Source organism: Trachypithecus francoisi, unplaced genomic scaffold (genome assembly GCF_009764315.1).
Source record: "Trachypithecus francoisi isolate TF-2019V2 unplaced genomic scaffold, Tfra_2.0 Lachesis_group3, whole genome shotgun sequence".
In the NCBI taxonomy this organism is placed as follows: domain Eukaryota; kingdom Metazoa; phylum Chordata; class Mammalia; order Primates; family Cercopithecidae; genus Trachypithecus; species Trachypithecus francoisi.
Genome location: NW_022681468.1, coordinates 151378683 through 151399955, shown reverse-complemented (window position 1 = coordinate 151399955; position 21273 = coordinate 151378683). Strand labels below are relative to the sequence as shown.

At 40.1% G+C, this 21273-nt stretch overlaps 1 long non-coding RNA gene and 1 pseudogene across 4 annotated transcripts in view; one reads left to right on the top strand and one right to left on the bottom strand.

Moving 5' to 3' along the window:
* Window positions 1–21273, bottom strand: part of LOC117070890 — a 749288-nt gene that overhangs the window by 333493 nt on the left and 394522 nt on the right. The window lies entirely within an intron of this gene.
* Window positions 4724–4809, top strand: LOC117071953 (annotated as a pseudogene).

The following is a 21273-nucleotide window of genomic DNA, read 5'->3' as shown; positions in this document are numbered from 1 at the left end:
CCAAGCCAATAATTCAAAATTGTTATTCTATTCCATACCCAACTCCTCTCAACACATCCCAGGTTTTAGCTAAACTAAATGTTTTGCTTCTTTTTTTTTTTTTTTTGAGACAGAGCCTCGCTCTGTTGACCAGGCTGGAGTGCAGTGGCCAGATCTCAGCTCACTGCAAGCTCCACCTCCCAGGTTTAGGCCATTCTCCTGCCTCAGCCTCCCAAGTAGCTTGGACTACAGACACCCGTCACCTCACCGGGCTAGGTTTTGTATTTTTTAGTAGAGACGGGGTTTCACCATGTTAGCCAGGATGGTCTCAAACTCCTGACCTCGTGATTCGCCCGTCTTGGCCTCCCAAAGTGCTGGGATTACAGGCTTGAGCCACCACACTCAGCCCTAAATGTTTTGCTTCTTATGCATACTTTCTGCTTTCCCTAAATTTATTCTGCTGCTTCTCTCTGGGCTGCCATGGGTTAATTTTACCTATTACTTCACTGCCCAGAAACCTTTCTTGACTTCTTACAGTTTAATGAATCCCAGCTCTCCAGTCAGGTTCTCCAGAACAGTCCAGCATAACTGCTTAGCCCTTTGTCCTTTTATTTTCCTATACATGTTCCCTACATCACCTTCTACCTCTAGAATGCTTCTACCTCTCATCATCTGTGCACCTATTTTAATGACAGTCTTTTTCCTTGAATGCTTTTCTACCACATTTGTTGTGGGAAAGAGAGTTTCTGGGGTGCCAGTTGAGTTGGTCTCCCCTGTGTGAGACACCCATGGGAAGCCATGGGCAGCCTCTGAGGAGAAAAGTCTCCTTATTGCCTTCATGTCTTTATGCCCCGAGAGCATAACCACTCAGCCGCATTCCACAGGTTGCTCAGGGAATAACACTCCCTTGAAGCACTGGAGTATAATCAAATATCTTGGCTCCTCCTGAAACCTGCTCCCACCTGTTTCAGTCCCGATAAGTTAAAGATCTTAAGTAGTTTAGACACATGACTTTGCTCAAGGAAATTCACAGAAAATGCCACTGCTATACATCTTATCAAATGACTCACAAGTTCTCCTTCACTGATTAATCCTTTTCCTCATCCCTTCCTCACCCTTCCATCTGCCCTAAGAACAAAGAGCTTGTAAGCCAATAAATTGGGTGGAGGCCAAGAGCTTGGGCCCTGAGCAAGCCTCTGACACTCTGGTCCCCTGGACCTGCCTTTTAAATGCTTATTCTGTCTCTTTTGTCTCTGCCGGACTCAGGGTACCCGCTGGGTGGTGTGGGGCTGGTTTCCTCAACATTTGGCACTAAAATTATATTCACTTCTAAGGTCCACTTCAAATCTTTCTCTCTCTCTCTCTCCCCCTGCCCCCTAACCCCCACCGCTTGCCAACAGTGTTTTTACTGAAATCCAACTAGTTATAACTCATCATGAACTTTATTAAATGTTCCTGGTACCTCCTCTGCATCAAATTGTTTATGGTACCATATTGCACTCAGTTATTTCAGTATTTAAAATTAGGATTGCCAGAAAGTAACAGTAGGTTAATATTGTTTGTAATGTAAATGAGGGAGCCGAGCAAGAAGACACGAGGCAGATGAGAACAAAGGCAGCCTTTATTGGGCTCCCGGGCGAGGTTCACCGGTCCTCTAGGGGGAGGGCTGAGGAAGTCTCACTCGGGGCGGGTATCAGGGGCCTTTTGTACAGCGAGGTAGGCGGGGTTTGTAGGTATCGGCTTTCTTGAGGTAGGTTTTGATTTCTGGGGATAACGTGTCCAGGAGCTTGTGCAGAGTGGGGGTTCTTTGGCAGGCTCGGGCTTTTTTCGCGCACTGCGAGTCTTAGCAGGAAGTGAAGGGTGGGACGTCCTAACAAAGGGCCTGCCATGCTGGGTGATACCGCCATGTTGGGTCTAGATTCCTGCCTAACATTTTTGAGGTTTATGTTTCTCTCAGGTAAAAATCTAGAAGTAGTCAGTGCAGAACTAGATATTGCAGCTTAGTTTCTCAGAGCTCTTAGAGACTAGGATTCCTTGCATCCATGGCTGTCATCCTCATATCAGATGATAAGGTATAAGATGATGGCAGCTAGAGCTCTGATCACTATGCACAAATTTTAGGCAGCAGAACAGGGGAAGCTATAACACAATAAGGTGACAAGACTGCAATCCAAATGTATTTTTAAAATAAACTATGTAAAAGTATAACATACAAGAAAATGCACACATTTTAAATTCACAATTTGATTACAGATATCAGCAATAATCAAGACCCAGAAAATTCTCATGAATCCAGAAAAGCTTTTTTGGTTCTTTTGTGGTCAATTATCCTCAACCACAGCTCATACTAATAGAGAAAATAAGGGAAAAACATAAAAGAATCTCAATGTATATTTTCAAATAATTTGACAAAATGTAATGCTCTTTTGGAATAAAATTCTTACCAAACTAGGGAGAGAAGGAAATGTCTTCAACTTAATAAAGGGCATCTGCTGCCCAGGGACCACACTGCTGCCCTCCAGCTCCACGGGAAGCCCATGGCAAAATTTCATGTGTTCCTTGTATACAAGCGACATCCCAGATTATAATTCTCTGCTAAAACTTAAGAATTTAAAAAACCCTTTTCTAATAACGGCCACTATTATTTCTCCCTTACCCCTAATATGACTCTCTCCATATCCAACTTAAGTAAAACAGTAATCTCTGAAGGGTTAAGACAAATTAAAGAGCCCATGAATTAGTTGAGAAGCAATTAAAAGCTGGCCATATAGAACCATCAAACAGCCCTTGGAATTCGCTTATTTTTGTCATTCCCAAAAAGTCTGGTAAATAGAGACTTTTGCATAACTTACATGCTATTAATGCAAATTTGCAACCTATGGGGCCCATTCAACGGGCCCTTCCCTCCCCTGCAGTGATTCCTTGAGATGATCTATATTATTGACTTAAAAGACTGTTTTTATACTATTTCCCTAGCAGAACAGGACAGAAACATTTGCATTTACAATACCAGCTATCAATAATGAGAGGCCAACTTGCTGATTTCATTGGAAAGTGCTTCCTCATGGGATGCTAAACAGTCCTACCATGTGTCAGTATCATGCAAATCAAGCTTTGCCCCCCAGTAGAAAAGAAATTCCTGATTGCAAGATTATTCATTTTATGGATATTTTATTAGCAGCCCCAAAGGAGCCAGTACTTGTAAATGTATATACCTCTGTTGTAAAGAATACATACCTAAGGGGTTTAATCATAGCATCTGAAAAAGTACAGATGTGTTCTCTTTGGAAATATCTTGGGTACATACTAACTTCCCAGTCAGTAAGAACTCAAAAGGTTAAATTAAATACTAGCAACTTACATACCTCACATGATAATCAAACATTATTGGGCAATATTAACTGCCTTTGCCCCATCTTGGGCATATCTACTGATAAGTTGCAAAACTTGTTTTCTATCTTAAAGGGCAATATAGCCCTGGATTCTCCCAGGTATTTGACTGCTGCAGCAAAAAGGGAAATTGAAGAAGTAGAGCAAACTATTTCCCAAAGGCACATGGATTGCATGGACACCCAATATTCTGTCCAGTTGTTTATTTTTCCCACTAAATATTCCCCTACAGGGTTAATAGGACAGATGACCCCAGGACTGCACTTTTTAGAATGGGTTTTTTGCTCACATACTGGGACTAAAACACTCTCTCCCTATATCCAGCTACTTAGTAAAGTCATCTATTCAGGCTGCAGATGATGCAATCAGTTGCTAGGTTATGACCTTGATGTCATAAGAATTCCTTTGAGCAAAGGCAATTTGAAGCAGTATTGCCCCAGTCTTTAGATCTTCAGATACCACTCACGGATGACACAGGCCATTTAGAACATACCCTCCCTGCTGACAAACTGCTTCAGTTCTTATCTCGTACTCCTGTAATTATGCCTACAAAAGTAGTTATCTCCCCCATACCTAATGCTTTAACACTGTTACTGATGCATGGGCAAACATGGAAAAGTGGCCGTCTGGTGAAGACCATGTAATTCCCTCACTTGATCTGGGTTTACTAGCACCCAAAGAGCTGAGGTTGGAGCCTTAATATTGGCTTTGGAGACTTTTTCTGCTCAGCCCATCAATATTGTTAGTGACTCTGCTTACTCTGTTTGTTTGTTTGTTTGTTTGTTTGTTTTGAGATAGTCTCACTCTGTTGCCCAGGCTGGAGTGCAGTGGCATAATCTTGGCTCATTGCAACCTCTGCCACCCAGGTTCAAGCGATTTTCCTACCTCAGCCTCCCAAGTAGATGCGATTTCAGGCGGCTGCCACTGCACCTGGCTAGTTTTTGTATTTTTAGTAGAGATTGGGTTTCACCATCTTGGCCAGGCTGGTCTTGAACTCCTGACCTCATGATCCACCCAACTCAGCCTCCCAAAGTGCTGGGATTACAGGCGTGAGCCACCACGCCTGGCCTTACTCTGTTTATTTATTGCAGAACCTTGAGACAGCACTAATTCAGTCTACTCTGGAGCCCCCCATGCTCTTTTTCTCTGACTTCAGCAATTGCTAGATCAACATACACATCCTATTTTTATCACACATATTTGAGCCTACAGCTCACTGCCTGGCCCTTTGGCTTACAGCAACGATCAAGCAGACCTTCAGGTTACGACATCACTGCTTGATCAAGCCACCCAGTTGCATCAATTTTTCCACCGAAATTGGAGAAACTTAACTATAACAATTTCAACTTTCCCAAGGACTATACTTTCAGGGATCATTTCTATAGTTTGTTACTAGAGAAGTTTCTCTGAATGTATAGAGCACTGCTTAATTTTTTAAATTTAGATGATAAATTTCAATCAGCTGTAGAAAAGCACTTTGCTAAAACCTCTCAAGACATAAAACCTGCAGTTTTATGGTAAGATGTAAACAGTAATGAATGGTGTGGTCCAAATGATTTGCTAACATGGGGAAGAGGATATGCTTGTGTTCATACCCCCTCAGGTCCTCTTTGGATTCCAGCATGACGCATCAAAACCATATTATGACATGGCTAGGACCCAACCCAGTACCAGAAATGAAGAAAATGACCCTACAGGACTCGCAGCTCCAGACAATGTGGCTTCTGTGGATGACACAGGCCCCAGACAGAATGTTGAAGAAGACAATTCAGAAGGCAAAGCAAATCCTGCTTCAAACACAAACACCATTCACTCCAAACAATTTATTCCTTTTTATTCTCTCATTTTGCCTACAGCAGTACCTGCTACACTCTATTGGGCTCATCTCTTAAATCCACCTTTCTCCTGCCCTGTTGCTTTGACAAACACCCCCTTCCCAGCTTCTAACAATGTGACTACTTAACTGAGAGGGATTAACATACCCGTAATGGGGTTCCTTAGTAACAGCACACATCAAACTAGATTGCCAAGTAACACTACAGGTCACTCCTTGATTGGCAAAGAATGTTGCTAATTATACTCATGTTTGTCTTATGTTATTTACTAATTCTAGGATGCAAAGCTGGAATACGGGCAGTGACCACCACGCCTGACAGACCTGTTGCTGCACACATCTGTATTCTCCAACAAAACCTGATGCTAAAAACAGAAAAGGGGGAGATGTCAGTCAGGGTGGTGGGAAAAATTGTCAGAGGAAATTATAGGGAGGAGAAGCAAACTTCCTTTGAAGGCAGGAAGGTTTTGTAACAGCCTCAGAAGAGAGTTATGGCTGAAAACAGCTTAATCCTCTTACAGTGAGCTAATAGCTTAGAGTAGGTACAAAGGAATGTAAGGGAGTTTATCTAAAGAGCTTGTTTACTCATGTGGTCCCAAGACCAACTTCTATCATTTGTAGGACTGCTTTCTCTGGGGAGGGCGACCACGTTAACTATCCACAAGTGTGTTGACTCAAAGCCGTTGTCATTAAATAAATGAATAAATGCCCACAGGGCCAGCTAGTCAGGGCATGTGGCTGCTACAACTCTTTCTGTGAGTGGCCTGGCCCCCTAGCTGCTCTTCCACTGAATACCAGTGTTTGAGTACATTATTCATCCATCACGCAGCCTGGGTCTGCGGGTCAGACCTCAGCATTTACTCAAAAAAATTTTATGCACCTTTTTTTTCCAACTCCTTTCAGAAAACAATCTTGCATTGTTGGTTGTTTGATATTGTCCCACAGGTCCCTGAGTCTATTTTTTCTTCTTTTCCTTCCTGTGCTTCAATTTCGTTTCAATTGCTGTGTCTTCATTTTTACTGATCTTTTCTTCCGCAGTATCAATCTACTATTAATCCTATTAAGAAAAATTTTATTTCAGATATTGTATTGTTATTTCTGGGAAGTATTCTTACTGATTTCTTTATTATGATTATGACTATCTTGTCCTTTAGGAGATATTGATCACATTTATAATAGTTGATTTTAAATTATTCTCTTATAATTCCATTATTTCTGTCACTTCTCATTCTGCTTCTTATTTTCTTCTGTTTTGAGGTAATAATATGGTGTTTCTTTGCTTGTCTAGTGAATTTTTATTGAATATCATGAATTTTATAATAGTGGTTTATTATTATCTTTCTCTAAGGAGGGCTAAGATTTCTCTTGTTAGGCAATTAAGTTATTTGTAAATCACATTAATGCATTCAAAACTTGTTTTTAAGCTTTGTTAGGGTTGTCCAAAGTAGCCCTAACTCTAGGGCTAATTAAGCAAAACTATCAACACATGATTCTCTAGGTTCTTTACTGACTTCCCTGAGGCTAAATGGGTTTCTCGGCTCTGCTGGAAGGGATTTGAGTATCTCTTAACCTTGCTTAAAGTCTAGGAGTTGTTCAGGTTACAGTTCCCATAGTTTTTTTCCTCAGCAGTTACTATTTGTGCAGCTTTGTGGAGTTTTGTTGCATCCATGCATAGTTAAGGGGGCCTTTATGCATATTTCTCTGCAGAAATTGTTACTCTCCAATAATTTGTCCACAAATTCTGGCTGCCTCAGCCTCCCACAAATTCAATATTTGTCTTTTCAGCTTAGCAACATTTCTTTTGCATTGCTTGGGATCTTCCTGCCTTTGCCATCTTCCAGAAATTGTCTACAGGCAGAAAGCAAGGGCAATAGCAGGCTTTACCTCTGTTTCCCTTTTCTCAATGATCACAGTCCCACTCTGCCTTTTCTCTCAATGTCTGAAAGATTTGTTTTATATATTTTGCCTAATTTTCTAGTTATTTGTCCTAAGTAGGCTGGTTTTGTACCAGAACTAGAAATCAACTAAAGATTAATTTTAGGGAAGAGTTCTGGAATATGCCTCACTGGCCACAACTGAAGCTACCTTTACCTACAAAGGAGACTGGAAATGTGGCTTCTTCTGGGAAAACAAAACAAGGGAGAACAGATTTTGTGAAAGGGTGAGCATTATATGCCATCGTTGGATAGTTGTTAGCTCACTTACCAGCTTAGCAGCTCCTTGAGTGGAGGGTCAGAGCTTTCCTCATTTCAGTAGCCTATGAAGAGCCTGGTGCTCATAAAGTTCTTAGGAAAATAACATGGAAAAGAATATGATCCTGAGGACTGAATTATCCAAACTACCAAAGAGAAAATTAGGCATGAAGAAAGGAGACAATGTATGGTGGGGTGAAAGTGGCAGAGAGAGTTGGAGACAAGTTTGGAAACTGGAAATTATCTTGGAGCTCCAAATGCATTGGCTCATAGATTATTTTAAAACTCTGTTGAGGAATTCAGGACTACAGAGCCCTGTTGTTCTCCTCATCTCCAATGTCCTTTTCCAGTCACCCATGTCACGGTTTTTAAAGCTCAGATCTTAGATCATAAGCGAGCTACTAGATGGAGCCTTCTCTGATGTCCTACGTGTGACACAGTTTTTCTACAGCATGGTTTCTGTCAAGTTTTCAAACCATATAATGATTCATTCTGCTGATTTCTACCCTCAAGAAAGTGGAATCTATTTGAAGTTTCAAAATAAAAACAAAGTTATCTTTTATTTCTGTTACTTTTTTACTTCCCTCACCATGCCTGCCACGGTGAACACAAAGCATATTAAATAAAATCACTGTTCCTTGATCTGGTGTCAAGCAGCTGTTTGGTGTCAAGTTGCTTGTGTATCGGTTGAGAACTAATAAAAGAACAAGCATCCTGATATCACTTGTCCTCTGACCACCAGTAGTCATAGGGCTTGCTTTACTCAAGGAGGAAGTCCTTCACAACACGGTCTACCCAGGCAAACACAACAAGCATTCACCTTTTCATTTTATTTTTTCCTTAACCTATCACCATGAAACAAAATATATTGTATTTATTTTCCTTATTGCCTGTCTCTCCTATTTAAATAATGGCTGAGATTTTTGTTCTGTTTCTTCACTGCTATATTCCTAGCACACTCATCAACATTTGGCAAGGGAAAGAATGGGAGATGAAAACAAAGGAAGTTAAATGAGAGGGAGGCCAAGGACGAAACTGAGATGGGGTCTGAAAGTGCGGTGGGACATTGGCTACCCTTGAAATTGTAAAGGGTCTTATACTTGATAATGAAAGGATTTGGGTAGCTCTCTAAGGGCCATGTAAAAGAAAGGGCTAAATATAAAAGGGTGAGTGAAGGAGAGTTTTTCCTCTATTCCACTTGTACAATTCAGCCAATTCATACTCTGAGTTTGTAGGAGAATCTTTCACTAGTCAAAATAGAAAATGACCAAATCACAGAAAATGTTATGAAGATAAGAATGAATTTATAATTTAAAACAAGAAAACAGAAACGGAATGCTGTAATTTTTATGCAGTTTCCAATCAATGAATGTATTTGTCTTTTGTATGTAAAGTGAATTTCTACTTGCCAGGAGTCCTATAAAAACAGTATCTTTAACGACCAGTTCCTGCCCCTGTTTTTTTCTGTCTTATGATTTGAAAATGGATGTTTTATTTTCTTGTTTTCATATTTAGTCTGGGTTCCCTTCCTCATTCCTTGGCATTTTTTTTTTTTTTTCACTCCAAGGGGTTTATTATTGCCGTTAAGAAGCCATAAGCAAGGGAAGTTTGTGAGGCCAACTGTAGCAGAAGCACAGCTCTCATCTTACCATCGTAACCACGCTGAATTGCTGGGTGGCACCAGAAAGCTCACTGGCACCTTGGCATATGGCAGTGGGAACCTGGTAATTTGGGTAGATTAAAAGTGGGTATGGAATTGCCATTAAGCTATCATCCAGGTCTTATGTGTGTGTTTGTGGAGTATAGGGGGCAGGAAAGGGGAAGGAAACAAGAGAAAATGAGAGAAGAGGAGAGTATTAAATCCTAGATCTGCTACCTTCATATTTTGATTATGCATGTGTAGAGGTCAGTGCTTCAACTCTGTGGACTTTATCTTTCCACAGATCTCAATATTTTGTTAGTAGCTCTTTTGCTGGAGTCTGCCAAGCTGACTGTTTAACTGGCTTTGCCTACCCTACCCTACTTTTTTATCAGAGGAATACTCCATCAGAAATGGTGGGATTCACATTCCACCATATGTGCCGCTTTTAAGCAGCCATACACAAATAAAGTAATGGGCAAAGGAGAAATGAAGACTGGGGTCAGGAAGCTTTCTCCCAGCACTGTCCTCAGATACAGATTCATATCGGGTACCAAATCTTGCAGCCAGATCTCAGGGCAAGTGAACTTATTTGCCCATTCAAATGTTGCCTGTGAATTCAAAAGCTGAAATGTATAGAGCCTAGTGAGCTGAAAATTATAGGGCACTGTGCCACATGGGAAACCTAGTTTCATGTTTATTTTGAGATTTGGGATTTCAAGTTAAGAATGAAAGATTCTTTATAAGGACCTAGTGACTTGTTCTTCTCAAGCCCTTGATAACAAACTTTTGGTTGGTAAACCCACCAATCTTTTAAGACTTAGATATAGAAACCCATGACCCAGGCAGATGGGGTGTTAGCAACAACATCCATTCACCCAGCTCCTCCCAAGAAGTAGAGGCAGGACTATCTCTTTGCAAGGCATATATCAATGCCCAAAGCAAAGAACCCTAGATTGCATAAAGTTCCACCTCAATGCCCTCCTGTTACCTGCCTTATCTCTCTGGGATAGGGCAGAGAAGGAGCACTCTTTCCTTGTCCCTTCTGACCTTAGTTATGGAACCTCTGCTGTGTTTTCCTGACATTCCTCTTCCATCTGTATCCCTTACTGCATTTTTGCACTGCAGTTCAATGGCTCCATTGTGCCCGCAATAACACATTCACTTCTTTCAATTGCTTCTCTTGCATTGGAAAAGAGGAAAAGGCTCCATCTAATCTAGGTTAGGTTATAAAGACATTTTAGCACTGAAAATAAATTATCTAAATGTGTTCGGGTACATTCCACCTCATAGTTAAATGCTAAGGATTGCACGATGTGGATGTAAAATGTGGATGGTCAGGGAGGTTAAGAAAATAATCTCAAAGGACAGGGCCACGGGAGAGAGGATAGTGATGGTTACCATAAATGGGTCGGTGGTTCTGTGTGACACCTGCTATCCTATGCCATCAATGTGCAGCCCCACAACAGATGAGATCCTTCAGTCAGGCTTGTGTCAAGCATGCTCTCTGGATACAACAGGACATGTCACTTCTATTAATAAACCCAAATCTCAGTATCCATCCACATTTGCAAAGTGAGAATGATTATCCTTTTCTTTCTCCTCTTTCTCTGCCTCTCTTCTGTTTTTTCTGCGCTGTTCGCTTCATGGGTTAATGAGCAGATCAAGAACTGATAGCCAAGATGATAATAGTAACAATAGCTGTCATGTATTGTTTGCCTTCCATGTGCTAAACACAAATATTCCCACTTCAATCCACAGACAACCTTAGGGTGAGAGAGCATCATTTTCTCCATTTTTGCATAAGAAAACTGAGAATGAGAAAGGTTAAGAAACAACCAAGGAAATAAAGCTAGCAGTGATGAGCATCTCTGAAGGCCCTTCCTTCTCTAAATTACATTGTCTTTTAATCTGTAAAGCATAGTTGGTTTGGTAATGGTTATAGTTACTAAGGACTTTTGCAACTATCATCCTGCAGTTGTAAATTCTCTTTGATGTCCTAAGAGATATGTACCAGAATATCTGGCAAAAGGCACCTAACACGTTAGGTATGTAACACCTCTCATGACAGGACAATGGGTGCCTTTGATAGGGATCTGTGGATTTCTTCTTTTGGCTTGCTTGACTTCCAAATTAGCAGTGGGATTGAAGGAGAAGAGAGGGTCCTGAATAATAATTGTCAATGCTCCTATATTAACACTTTCTAGACATGCCATCTCTCTGATGGCAACTGTTTTGCTCAAATAGTATATAAAGTTTATATAGAGAGCACTTCAAAGTTTACAAAGGCATTTCATATAAATGTCTCCATGTAAACATCTATCCAACTTGTAAGACAAGTATTATTCTTACCATTCTACAAATGAGAAAACTAATTTGTTCTGGGGCAATAAGTTGTATCCCAAAAGTCTGTAAATGTTTCCCAATTTAGAAAGATGTACCATAATTAGGGTGACTCGTTATTATAATTAGGGTGTCCCAGTTTGGCTGGTTCTACCTATGCAATTCTCTCTCAGAAGTGTCCTAGTTTGAGGTATACGGTCAGCCTGCCCAAAAGTACAGAATTAAATGCAGAATTTCACTTAGAACACGGTGAGTTATGCATTGGGCCATCAGGTACACAACTGTGCCTCTTTTGCATAGTTTTGCATAAGAGTGATTCCTTAAGTGAGATGCATATTTTGAGCATCAATACATGTTTTTCACTCTCTCCACCTGGATAAGTGAAAGCTTCTCTCTTATTCAACCAGTGTTTGATCCCAACCACATTAGAATCACCTGGTGAGCCTTTTAAACTTAGGCTTCTTCTATCCCATCTATGGTCAATTAAACTTGAATTTCTGTGGGTGTATGGTGGGAAAGGTATTTTTCAAAAGCTCTCCAGACAGAGCTTTTGACAGTCCAGCCAGAAGTGATGACTGGCAGCATATAATAACTAAATAAATAAGCATAATAACTAAATAAATAAATAAACACTAGGTGATAATGGTGCCATATATTAGACCCCTGGAAAGGGTATTGCAAAGGAGAGATCATATTTGGTGTGGGGAATGTTGCCAAGGAGGCCGATACATTCTGAGATGGCTCACGGACAGTATGATGGCTCCACAGAGTGGAGGGGAAATATATTGATTGCTGCCTGCTTTAATTTTATTTATGTATTTATGTATTTATTTATGAGACGGAGTCTCTCTCTGTTGCCCAGGCTGGAGTGCAGTGGCGCGGTCTTGGCTCACTACAACCTCCGCCTCCCGGGTTCACGCCATTCTCCTGCCTCAGCCTCCCGAGTAGCCGGGACTACAGGCTCCCGCCACCTCGTCTGGCTAATTTTTTGTATTTTTAGTAGAGACGGGGGTTTCACCGTGTTAGCCAGGATGGTCTCGATCCCCTGACCTCGTGATCCACTCACCTTGGCCTCCCAAAGTGCTGGGATTACAGGTGTGAGCCAGCGCACCTGGCCTGCCTGCTCTAAATTTTGAAACTCCTGTGTTTATCTTGACTTAATGAAGTGTGCTGTTGTTTAAAATATACGATGTTCTATTGAACTGATATTGAGTCTGGTCTCCCATTCCAATATTTTTTTCTCTGTAACTTTATTTGGATCTGTTGCAACTTCTTGCTCAGTGTGTGTGTGTGTGTGTGTGCATGCATGTGTGTATCAGGGAGTTACAATGAGGGTATACTTAGAATTGTTGGCTTAAAAGGTTGTGTATAAAAATAAAGTGTATCTGTGAGCATCATGTTTTCTAAGAGATAAAACCTTTTATTATGTTACTTGTTTCGGAATATGCTTTCTGAGAAAGTAGAAAAGAAGTATCTCATTTTGCAGAGAGAGACCTGCAGTGACAGAGATGCGAGGTGGTCAGCTGAGAGCCATGCCATGAATCCACACAGCCCCTAAGTTAATGGTGAATATTTCTAATCATTCATATAATGCTCTGTGAAAATTCAGGCATGGTGAAAAAGAAGTTTCACTGTTTTTCCAATTTATGAAAGTATTTTTAGAGTATTATTAAATCTATTTTATGGTTATTTATTGCAATAAATGTTTATTTTCCTTTGAAATGCACTTAATCATACCTTAATCTCCTTGCTATAATTTTTCCATGGAAAGAAAATAACATTTCAGTTAATGTAATTTCAATATGCTGGGATCTCAGTCTCCTGTTTCAGGTGCCTCGGGATGCAGGAGACCACGCCAGGGACTTGTTCCTTCCTGGTACAGATCACCACAGTTTAGAATCGCCGAATTCTTTGCTGAAAACTCCAAGTAACTTAAATTCTTTCCCTTAGGTTTTTTTTTTTTTTTTTTTGGGGGGGGGGCAAATGCTTTTTAGTCAATCCTAGGATTCTAAGAGGTCATTTCTCAAGTTTCCTTAAGCTGTAACCCTCTCCAAACCCCACTTTTAACTCTAATTCTTCAATCTCTCATCCCTCTTCCCTGATGATTTGCCATCTTTTTCTCTGGGGAGAGGACACACATACAGAAATGAGCAAAGAGCTTTAAATACTAGCTCCCCAAGAGATGCTTAGCCTCCTGTTCCAGCCACTGGAGCTAAGGGGTGGAGGAACATTATGTCACAGGCAGGGATGCTCACTAGTCTTCAAGCAGTCCCCTAAGGTAAGGCTGGAGGAAGGAGGTAGTGAAGAGGGCTCCTCAGTTTCTTCATTTGATGGCACTGATCACATAGGTACAGGTGGAGCAGTAAGCTCAGAGCCATTCCTTAGACCTAGAGTCTGGCCTTTTCACCTAGATAAAATAATACTATGTAATATTATTTCAAGTAGAGGTAGGAAAATAACCCTTAGGAATTAGCACCCTGAACCTGGTGGGCCAGCAGAAATAAAAGTTAATTCCAAACACCACAGACCTTAACTACCACAATTCTGCCCATGTTTCCCTCCAGGGATCTTTGATCTCAGGCTGAATGGAGGAGGAAGAGCTTTTCTCTTAGATGCCTATCACAGAGATCTGACGAGTCAATGTAAATGAGTTTGCAGAAGCTTTATAGCCTATAGAAGTCCTTGAAAATCCCGAATGGCACAAGAGGTTGAAAAACTAGTTCAGATGCTGATATCTTCAAGAAGTTAAATATAACCTAAAGAAATTATTTCTCACAGAAGAAAGTTGGTTTTAAAAATTGTAAAGGGGAGGAGAGTGGAGATTCAAGCCTAGAGAGGAAGATGGAAAAAGAAGAAAGTAATTGTGGAGTCAACTGTAAAATGTTTCCTGTGTCTCACCTGGTAAATCCACGTGGGCTTCCTGAAAGAGGAAGGCTAGACAGTTACTTCTGAGTTGCCTTTCAAATGATAAGGAGGGTCCTTGAGTAAACAGGAAATGAAAGACTCTAGAGAGTAGCTGAGGAAGGATGCAGAAGTGAAAAGGAGAGAGGAGCCATCCGCACCCCAGATTTAATTTGATGGAGAATTTTCTCTATTTGTTTCTGTGTGCGCGTGTCTTTATTAGACTGCTTGCCTTTCAAGGCCTGGGACTGTGCCTCATTCACCTTCATATTCTAATATAATACAAGCTTAGGAAATTATTGTTTAAATACATACATTCAGACATAAATGGATGGGAGTACGAATGAAGGCATAAGCAGTGGTGTTTAGCAGGATCCTTGGCTGTGAGCTTAAGACTGCTTTTTGTGACCTGTCATCTTCCTTTGAGCAACAACACAGCTCATGATGATGTTCCAGAGCATTTTGTCACCAGAAAATGAGGCTTGCTTTGGTCTTTTGAAGGAAGACTGCAGTGAACAGTTAAATTGACTTTAAATTTAGCAGCATTGGGCAAGAATAGAAATGTTCTAATCCTGTCTCCTCCTACGGAATGTGAATTGTGGTCAAAGTAATATGTTTTTGCCTTCTGTGATTGAGATCAAATTTCACAGGCCAGACAGGGCGTAGGGAGCCAGGCTGCACAGCCACTCTCCCTGGTAAACAGTGTCACACCTCCCTTGGACAGCCCAGGGTACCATGTGTGCCCTGGCGTTAGAGACACCTCACCAGGGCTTGTCTGCTCTCCCTGCCTTGTTTCTCAGCCCAGTGTTCATGTGGAGTTTGGCCGCCTCTTCTTAGAACTGGGAAAGGCAACGCTGTGCAGGTGTGAGAGGTACAGACACATGCGCCCAGAAGATGCTGCCCCAGAAAAACAATACGCAGGGCCTGTATTTGACTCAGAGCTTAAGGTCTTTTCATTAGAAAATAAGATCGCTAGCTCTAAAATTTCCACTGGGAAAGACTGGGTTGGCTTAGCAGGGCAGTGCTAGCTGATGGGCAGCTGTATTCTATAAAGTAGATGAGGGAAGATGACAGAACAGCATGTCTGTGCGCAGAAAGCAGAAGGGAAATCGGCCTCCCTTTGTAGGCCACTAAGGACAGGGTCATCCAGTGGCCTGCTGGATTTGACACTATCTGCCTGCCACCTCTGAGCTCAGCATTTTTGCTTTGACATACGTGGGTCATTCTATCCATTAAGCTTCAGCAATTCCATATCACACATGCTTATTGGCACAGAATCTTAAGTCAGGGAGCAAAGAGATTTTACTTTGGAAGGAAATACTATGGATTCTTCAGTCATTCAGAGACCTCTCCTCCTCCCTTATGAGTGCTCCCAATGTAAAGGTATAATGACTAGCTAATTAAATGCTTTGGGGATATAGGAATGAGGATACATATCTAGAAAAGTAGGTTTTAGAAGAAGAAAAGAGAGGATAACGAAAACAAGAAGTTTAAGAAAGTGCAAAAATAAAATTTAACTTATGTATATCAATTGTGATGAACTGGAATTATGCATTCCATGGAACAAATCTACACAATCAGAGAAGAATTCTTCACTAATTTCCCCTTTATTTATCTATGTCATAATCCATATTAGGGAAGAAACAACCTCTACTTTTTAAAAGGCACAAGTATTAAGCCTATAAAAATATCAATACCTTATCAAAGTTTAGCTCAAATTTATACAGGAAAACAAAGGTTCATTCCAGGCCACCTAGCTTGTTTTGATGGTTTATTAAGTAGTATTTAAGTAAATTGAGTCTTACATTATCTGGCCAGAAGTTTATTTTCTTGCCTCTGTATCATTAAACAACACTTACTGAGAATGTTCATCAGATGTCCAGATTAATCTTGACAGTGAAGAATACATGAACTCTATTTGCAATCTTAAAAAGGATTTAATATAATATGCTAGTTTTCTCTTTTGTGTCCACTCCTCAAAAGTTTTGATTGTTATTAGGTTAAGCTCATCCTTTATTAATTGCCTTTTGTTAAGATTTCTTAGTTTGCAAAAATTATTGGATTTGTATTGATTTAACTGAAGGAGCATTTGAAAGCTATCTCTCATAGTTCATCATGAGTACTGAATTGTTCCTCCTCTTTTTGAGTTTCTTCCCTTTACTACATATTTATCCCCAACCAATTAATTTCGTTGTTGTTATTTGCTTCTTAAAAATTCTGTGAGGCTTATTTTTAGAATATTTTATAAATCTGGCTATCTTTAAGAATGGCAAACTATGAAAATTGATGCATTTAATATTTGCTAACACATTTCTATTCCATTGTCAATGAAAAGACTGTACTTGCTTGGATCAAGAATTAGCCAAAATTTGGAACTCTCAGAAAGCTATTTATTTATTCCAGAACAAAGCATTTGGTTTGTACTACCATCAAAATATTGTAAGTGGCTAGTTACACTGGTAAAAAAATAACATATCTCTTTTGTCCAGGCCTTCAGAATTTTAACATCACACAAAATCAATAAAGCTCTTAAATGTAAATCTATGAAGACGAGACACCCTGATTTCTTGGCTGTTGTTTACTGAGGTGAGTGAAAAAAGCTTTGCAGCCCAAATAGAATTGTATTTTCTCTGTCAATAAGAACAATATACTTCCATGGATAAGTGTGTCATCTATGGAAGCATTTCAGGTGTCTGTGTTGCAGATGCAGAAGGTATCTCTTGGGATTTCCCTGCACTACATCACATACTAGACTACCTATTGTAAGAAAAGATGGTTGGGTCAATTACAGGAGTTGTCCTTGGAATCAATTCCAAGTGCTTCAGAAACTTACGTCTATAGGTCTGACTTAATGTAATCCATAATTGTCCCATGCTATTTTTTTTTAATGTGGCTGATATACATACTCCTAGAAAAAGGTCACATAATTAGAATTATTTAAGTATTTAATTTACAGGGAAAGCTGGGGTTCAAAGTAGTCAGGAGATGCTGCCTAAGGCCATTCTAATAAGTATGATAACGGTTTGTAAAATCACCATCAGCTACATCATCATTTGAAAACAGATTTAAGAAATATATATACATATATATACTGAAAGCACTCCACTAAAGGAAAGCAGACCAAGACTAGTAATATTAATCCACTGTCATCCAGTTGGCTGGCCTACCTGCTACAGAAGCTGAGGCTCGCCCTGCCAATGGGCTTCAGCCCGTGGGGATCTGTGACTGTACCATGACTCATTGGCCCTGCAAAAGCCAAACTGGCTCCTTTGTCTTTGTCCAGAGTCCTCATTTCAAGGTCTTGGCCTCTCTTGGTTCTTTACCAAGGTAAAAGGCAGCAATAAGTATGAAGAGTCAGACAAAAAACACCAAGCTAGAACCATCCATTTAATATCGAAATTAAAGACTCACTAAAAAATTCAGTATTTAAGCAATTTGGCAGGGGAAAATTGGCAGGAGAAGGTACATGAGCAAAGAAAGGTGTTTTCAAATAGAAGTTATAGAGTTTATTTTAATATGATCTCAATGATCTTCACATAATTTAACAGGATGTTTTATTCTAATTAGTTTAATTGAGCTCTATTTTTTAGCAGTTTCTCAAAACTGAGAATTAACGAGTCAGAAAATAAAGTCTGCTCAAGTCTTTGGAACTTAGGCAATTCTTTCTTTCCAACTAGACAGAAAGAAGTGTTTAGAACAATATAAATCAGGATTTGGGGAATCTTTTTGTATTCCTGTGTTCCTTTATAACGGATGTCTCTAACCCCCAGGCCGTGCCGGTCTGTGCCTGTCAGGAACCAGGCTGCACAGCAGCAGGGAGCAGCAGGGCAGGCATGTCAGTGAACCTTCATCTGTATTTACAGCCACTCCACATCACTCACATTACTGCCTGAGCTCTGCCTCTTGTCAGGTCAGCGGCAGCATTAGACTCTCATAGAAGCATGAACCCTATTGTGAACTGAACATGTAACTAGGTTACGTTCCTTATGAGAATCTAATGCCTGATGATCTGTCACCATCTATCATCACCCCTCAATGAGATCATCTAGTTGCAGGAAAACAAGCTCAGGGCTCCCACTGATCCTACATTATGGTGAATTGTATAATTATTTCATTATATGTGACAATGTAATAATAATAGAAATAAAGTGTACAGTTAATGTGCTTGAATCATTCTGAAACCATCCCTGGCTGCCCTGGTGTGTGGAAAAATTGTCTTCCGCAAAACTGGTCTCTGGTGCCAAAAAGTTTGGGGATCACTGCTTTATAAGACCTTTTGCTTACAAGAAGAGCCTGGTAAGTGTCTTTTTTGTAGACCTTAAAAAAGTTTTATTTGTAGGAAATACTTTGTGTGAAGCATAAAAAGAAATCTCTATTCTCTCAAGAGCTTACTGGGGAAATAGACATGTGTAGTAATAAGGAGTTAATATCAGCAGGGGTCAGAGCAGGAATGGAAAGGAGAGTTCTATATGAGTTTGTCTAGAACCAACTTACAGAATGATCCACTTTCCAAATGACCATTTCAAAAGTAAATAGAATTTACTTTTTTTCTAACTTTTACAGTTAGTTTTATTTTACCTTCTTCACTGTCATTTTAGGAATGTTTTATTTCTCTTTCCCAACTCTCTGCTGTAGCTGAATAATGAGGTGGAGAGAGAAGTAAAATTGAAGGGCGTATGAGTGTAAAGTTTTGAATATAAGTAATTGACATTAATAACTTCTTCATTAAGTTGTTCATATTTTTAGAACCTATATTCCCAAGAATTTTCATGTTCAAGAACATGTTCCAAAAATATACTCTTAGTGAATATGTCATGGGTATACCTGTCAAATAAAGATAGATCCTGGGGGCCATGCTCCAAATTAAGTCAATCAGAGCTCTTCTCTGGGAAAGATGCACAGATAGCTTCTGAGCTAAGAGACTGTAAATCTGGGATTGACAAAAGCCATTTCCCTTTTATGTCTAGAGACTAAAGCCAAACAGGAATAGATAGAAATGGATAAGAGATGGTAAGAGAGAGTCCTTAAGGAAATGAATTTGAGATCCTGGTTCTAGTAGTTACTATTTACTTTGATCCTTTGAGTTGATAAGTTCTGGGAAGGGTCTGAGATTTTACTTTGCTTGCAAACTAACAAGTGAACTTTCCACAGTTTCATGGATGCTGGTTGAAGACATGAAACTTGGCTCAAAGACAAAGGTTGTTATTTCAACAATAGCAGTAGCCAGGGTGCCAGTGCCTCCAGTCCCATTTCGCAAATGGTGATGTAAAGAGGACCAAGAGACACTTGGACTCACAGTGAGTTCCATTACTGAGGAGGAACCCTGAGTTTAGGAAATCTAGATTTTTATAATGGGCAGTAATCCTGCCCATTATAAGCCCTTCTCTGCTCAAGTGACTGTTCACTATACGAACAGTCATTGCCTCTACTCACAAAAAATTCAGAAACCTGAGAGAACCATGAAGCATTGTCTCCCATCAGAGCTGTGGCTATATTCTTTTCAGTTTGGCAGGTAGATCTTCCTTAAGCTGGCTGAGCTATGTTTATGTCACTGCCATCAAGAATCCTAACCAACACATGCTGTGGCATTAGGTCTTCCCTTTGGAGTGCTTGCTCATTATGAAAGCAGAGTGATATAGGTTCATTGTAGAGTTTTTTGGGGAAAAAGTATATGAAAAGTAATCACTTTTAACTTATGTGGGGGAAAGTACCTGCGTCTAAGTTTCCGATCTCTTCTTGCCTCACAGCACCTGACGACACTCTTCATAATCCTTTTCAGATGGAATGACAAAACTCATATTTTAGGTTATATATTGTAAGAGGACAACAGCTTTTGTTCTCAGCTGACTAGTTTTTATAAACAGAAGATTAAGAAATTGCTGACAGTGTTAGCTAGGATCCCCTGCCCTCAACTTCCAACTGACTTGCCTTCCTTCTTATGAGTTTCTACTCATAAGACCTTGCCTTCAGTTTACTGCTAAATAATATTAATAATATATCATCTGTCATGATTTAAGACAAATATCCTGCCAAAGTGTTTATACTAATATGAAATGCTCTAAGAAATTCTATAAGAAATTCACAAAGCTCTTAGGAAGGAATCACAAAAAGTGATTATGGAACTAATGATGGAACTTGAGAGACATCATGAGAAGTGCCAGGGAGATACTTAAGAATTAGAAAAAGCTGCTAAGCATTACCTACATCACACCATATCAGGTGGTTGCTTTAAAGCCATCAGAAATGGTTGATCCCTTAGGGAAAAGAGGTCCTACTTCTGTTCCTGGTGACTATACCATGTGCTCTTGAGTCTCTGATCCTATCTATATTTCATGTGTCTAACAGTAGCTGACACACAAAGTGTTCTCAGTAACCATGTGTTTAATCAATGAATTAAGACTCTGCAAACAAATATCCTAAAATAATGTGATCACTCACTCACCTTCTCAGAAAACTGCACAAATTCACATGGACAACCACTCACAAATAACATCATCAGGCTTGAATTATTGTTCATGCAAATGGACATTTAAAAGAAAAAAAAGGCTAAAAAAGAATTTGCTTACAGGGAGACTTTTCTCACTTTCAATAGGATTTCCTAGCAACAAACAGGGGTCCTTTTCCCTTCATTTGTGTGTGGTTGTGCACGCTGTGTTTGCAGTGATGGGGAGAAGTTTGGGGAGGCGGGGGACTGGAAAGTGTGGCTCATCCTCTCTCTAGAGGCAGCTGCTTTCTCCATTAGCGGCTGGTGGCAGACTTCTTCATATCCCTCTGCAGTGGAAGGGCAAGCAGCTGGAATGTCAAGCCCAGACTTAGTTTGAGAAAATAAACTCCCATCTAAGGACAGATGTGAGGTTACTAGTCCTTAACTGCCCTGGAAACATCATTTCACTCTGTGTTTGCCTTTGTATTGGAAAATGTGGGGAATATATATGTCAACTGTTGTTTGCTGTAGGTATTTTTCTTCCTCTTCTCTACTGAAACCAAGTGTAGCC